A 5,144-nucleotide genomic window follows, 5' to 3' on the forward strand; every position below is an offset into this window, starting at 1 on the left:
TGTGCAAACTTTGGGATGCATATATTATTTTGCTTCCAGGCACTAGTGAAGCTTGGCAGACAGCTTTGGTACTATGTGCGACCCCAAAATCATGCAACAGCCCTCTCTACCAACTGCCCATCATGGAGAGGTTAGGTAGTAACAGGCCTGGTATCTTTCAGAAAAAAATAATTGACCATCCTTACATTCTTCTCAAGAAGTCCCCAGTCTTGTTTGTGTTGCTTCACACATCCTTGTATATCCATGAAGTTTGCTCCAGCATTTTAGGGCTTTAAAGTGATGCAATTATAACAAAAATACTTGGCACCAGTTGCTGAAGCAAAAAGAAAAATGTTCCAAAGCTGAAGCAGATTGACAGCGGAAGCCCCAATAAGCCAAAGCCACTTTTGGAAACTCTAATCAGTGAGCTTTGGGGAATTCTCTAATCGGCTTCACCAGACTGTATTTATTTCCCATCCACCTGACTATGGAACGATTTCATATCAAGGTATGCCAACAGGAGGGTGCCACATCATTTATTGGATTGGCCACATTTTAGAATTGTCTGTCTGTCTGTCTGTCTGTCTGTCTGTCTGTCTGTCTTTCTTTCTTTCTTTCTTTCTTTCTTTCTTTCTTTCTTTCTTTCTTTCTTTCTTTCTTTCTTTCTTTTTAGTTAAGTACACTCAGTCTTTATTGCAACGAGGATTCAGGCTGTGAGTGAATGTGGGACAGATTCTTATGTGTGGGCTTTGACAGGATAGGCCAAAGTAGCATTAAGGACTATCACAAACTTACAGCTGTTTTCTACTTTCTTTTAATATTTATATATCTACTGCTGGCCTTTATTTGTAAACTGATTTTTTTCCTTCCTCCTGAGGGTGGCTGTATATGGAATGGGTGTGTGTGCCAAATGTGCAGTACTCTGATTTGGGCTTGGCAGTGAGTGTCCTACAGGCTGAGGACATGCAGGGGACATCTTCTCACCTCCTGAACACACCTTTTCTCTTATCCTCCTTGCTACTTATCGTTACTGATTGAGTCACTCCCTGTGAGAGTCCCACAGAAGAAGCTTGTGCCTGAACTAGTCCACATGTTGCTTTTCTCCATGGTACAGAGCATGTTACTGCCCTGTGCTACTGACACAAAGGGTGTAATTTAAAAAATTGCTGTGGATACCTACTGTATTTTTTGCTCCATAAGACGCACCTGACCTTAAGATGCACCTAATTTTTAGAGGAGGAACACAGAGAAAATATATTCTGAACCAAATAGTGTAATAAAATATTTAATAAACTATAATAGAATAACATTTGAACCATGTAAAGTGAACAGCAGTCAACAGTGGCATTAATATAGACCATTATCAGCCAGTGATAAGACCTATATCACTCTACCTATATTTTACATTTCCTTTCATCCACCTCCTCCCCATGCTTATAGAAATGTCTCAATGACAGATGAGATTGTTGTGCAACTCTGCCCAGCTACAGCTCAAGCCTATATTAAGTTAGAAATGGTTTGTCTGATTTGGCACTGCATTGAGAGGTCCCTTTTAGTTGTGTGGAGGATAAATAGTGGAATTAAACTATTTAACAGCTGGTTTTCCTTATTTACTTAAGGTTATGCAAAAGAACAGCAACACAAAGCTTAACCTGATCCCATTCACCAGCAGTAGCACATGCTCAGCATAAGACCAAATCTCCATTTTCTGACATAATTGAACGTTTATAGCATGCAAGGCACAACAGGTTAGGCCACACAAAGCCATGAACAATGTTCTTGATGAGCAAAAAAAAAAAAAAACCCTGAATACAAACTATAGTAGCTGAAATCAGAAATCAGGTACTGTAATCCAGTTAGAAGTCACAAGGCACAGTTAGTTTCCTTGCTGCGACACCCTTTGGAAATACATTCTCTATTTGATGCCCAGAACCAGTTGAAAAGTTTGCAAGTTGAATCCAAATTTCCCATAGAAATTCATTGAAAATTAATTAATGCATTTTTATGGGGGGGGAGGTCAGAAACTTTAAAAAAACTTAAAAGAAAGTCACTTACCAGGTACTGTAGACTGAGCCTTGCTCTTCACAGTGCCTTGGTAGACCCCAGAACACCCAAAAAAGAGCCCCAAACAGCTAAAAGCCAGCAGGCAGATGGCAGCCATTTTGTGCTCTTCTCCGCTCCTGCTCCTTTCCCCTCCCTTCTCCCCACCTAACAGCTGATCAGCGCTGGTCTGAACACTTCCTAGGCAGCTTTTAAAGCAAGTATGCATGTTTCTACACAAGCAGGTTTCAACTCAAATGGAGCACCTTTTCACCCAATCACTAACCCCAAACAAACAACTTTTAAACAAAATTTTACATTTTTAAATGACAATACCAGGCAGTCCCAAGTCTCTCTCCCAGCTCTCTAACTGCTTGGACTGGCAAGGAAGCAGACAAGCAGCCTCTTCACTAACTGAAAGTTTGAATTTCCCTGCTTCCCTGCCTTCCCCACATATTAGGTATGCTAATATCTGTGCACTGGAGGATTGTGGGGGGAACATCCAGCCCCTGATGGGGCTCCTGTGGGGCACCCGAAAACACTGAGGAGCTCTCTTGGCCTCTTTCAGGACTGGGGCTGTGCAGCCCTGTTCTGATCAGGAGGTGCAGCTGGGGGGGGTCACCATGCCTTTGGGGGACAGGGCACAGAAAGGGGCAGGAGGTTCAGAGGCCTTTCCAACTCATACCTGGCAGGGGAGATACCATGATCATCAAAGTAGTTTTCCCAGGGTGAGGCTCATCTATTGCACTTTGGAAGTGCTGACCCCTGTGATTTCCTCAAATATGGGAAAATCAGCTGCCTAAGTGGGGTACTTTATTTGTGGTTTCCCCTGGTTTTTCTAGAATTACTTTTTCCCCTTTTGTCCTTGGCTGTTTTCACTGCCTGCTGCCATAGGCCTGTTGGCCTTGCTGGTTTTCCAGGTGGGCTCCAGGAAGCAGATCCCAGAAAGCCAGCAGTGCAGAATGGTGAGGTCCAAACAGCAAGCAGTCTCTGGTGCTAGTTCAGAGGCCTCCCAGCATGGCAGTGGGGGGCTTCTGGGTGGTGGTGGTTGAACCCCTTTTTTACTGTATTTGTTCCATAAGACGCACATACTTTCTCCCCCACTATTTGGGGGGGGGGGAGGTGCATCTTATGTATGGAGCAAAAAATATGGTATATGTATTCCAGACTAAACACAGGTACCAACCTGCCACAGTCTGATTTAACTAGCCAATACATTTGGGCAAGTCAGGCTATTGACTGGGGACACATTATGGGATATATTCCATATCTTCAATATACATTTTCTCTGAGCACGGCTCCCCAATGAAGTCAATGATGTATTTTCAAAGGATCAGGGGAGATTTGTTAAATGGCCAGTGTTCATCTCAGCAACATTTCAGAGGGGATATCCTCTTTGTCTTGGTGCAAGGCAATATAAATCTGTGTAGTGTTGTTCGTTACCATGCACAAAAGCAGAGGGGATGTCTGGTTTTGAATTTTTAGTGGTCTGATGAAGATATCCTCCTCCCTTGTCTTTGAACCCCGCACAAAATACCCTGCACAAGCTGCCTAAGTTAGTTGTATATCTTTTTCCTTGATCCCTGCACACATTCAGTATCCATGAATGGCAAATGTCTAAATCAGGCTTATGTTCACAGCAACAGAAAAAAAATCAGTAGTCACAAAAATATAGAGATTCCTATAAAATGCTATCTATAACAATCTCATTCTTTTCTTCATCTAGAAATTGATCTTCAGTCTGGCAACCCTGCAGTCATTTAGCAAATCTGAGATGAACACGGGCCCAGTGACTTTTTCCCAGGGAGACTCCACACTTGGCAGAAAAATCAATGAAACTTATTTGAAATTGAGGAGTTTTGTAATTAAGTTTCGCAAAACAATTGGTTTAATTTTGCCACACTATTTACTGAAAAGTGAACTGTTCATACTACCACAAAATGCTCCTAGTAAACACCACAAGGAGGCTGTGGTGATATTGTCCAATCAGTTCAGTGTTACAGGGCCGTATACTTAACCACTTCTCTCTCTGATCTATTTAAAGTTGTGGACTTTCACCTTGTATGAGTCAGTGAGTGGGTTTGAACAATGTGACTGCAGTAGCCAGAGCTATCCTGGCTCTTAGACAAGGCAATGGAGTACAGGCGGTGCTGGAGCCTCCACCATCACCTACTGTCCACTGGCTGTCACTTCAACTGGCCTTTCTTTTTGCTGCTGCTCAGCTCCATAAACCAACTGCTCCTCTGTCCACTCTGGTAATTAATACATAGCCCAGGGTCCTTAATATGAAGTTCTACAGGGAAGGGGGGCTAAAACAGTTACTTGTGCAGGCGTGAATCTCATAGATGGCAAAATCCACATGGTGCCATAAATCTGATTATGTTCATGTTAAATGTCTTCTCCCAGGTTGAGGATGAGCAAGTATACAGTATGTGGCTGCAATAGATGAGATGGAGCATGAAAGTGAAGGTCCTAGTATTGCAGACAAGCCCTGCACAAGAAGACTGGGTCCTGAATCCAACTGATGGTCCCAGCTAGATCAGGCCATTTGACTCTTACAGAGTTTGCATAAATGATAGCTCACCAGCATTCAACAGGTCTAGCTGGCCACAGCAGCTAGATTTAGTCTTGCATGTGTATCGGAGCAATTAATGGCACCGTGTCTCAGAAAGAGGAGGTCAAAAAGGCACACTCAAAGATTTGCTCCCTTTGAAGCCCAGATTATTACCTTTTAGCTTGGATTAGTTTTGAAATGGGATTGCTTCTCCCTAACGTTCCCACGCTGGTGCCAACTACACTATCCTTTCCTCCCTGAAGCAAATTTACAGGTGATTATTATGGTTGCCAGGCCAGTGACTTCCCATCTTTTGACTTTTCAGGGCCAAAACTTGAGGCCAGGGTGTGGGTCCTTCTTATGTCATAGAGGTAAGCAGCCAAGGGTTGAGAAGGGAGCAGGATCTAGACACATATCAACACTTAAGTGATGAGCCAACGAGCCCTGGTACGAGATGGAACTAGGTGAAGAAGGATACCCATGTGTCACCTGCAAAGATCATATCTTCTCTTCCTTTGTTCTGAAAATGATATCTTCACTTAGAGATCCAAGGAAGCATTGCAGAGGCCTT

At 43.1% G+C, this 5,144-nt stretch overlaps 1 pseudogene; it reads left to right on the top strand.

Moving 5' to 3' along the window:
* The first annotated feature begins 2,696 nt into the window (after window positions 1-2,696).
* Window positions 2,697-2,851, top strand: LOC140703362 (U1 spliceosomal RNA; annotated as a pseudogene).
* The last annotated feature ends 2,293 nt before the right edge of the window (window positions 2,852-5,144 follow it).

Source organism: Pogona vitticeps, chromosome 1 (assembly GCF_051106095.1).
Source record: "Pogona vitticeps strain Pit_001003342236 chromosome 1, PviZW2.1, whole genome shotgun sequence".
NCBI classification, from domain to species: domain Eukaryota; kingdom Metazoa; phylum Chordata; class Lepidosauria; order Squamata; family Agamidae; genus Pogona; species Pogona vitticeps.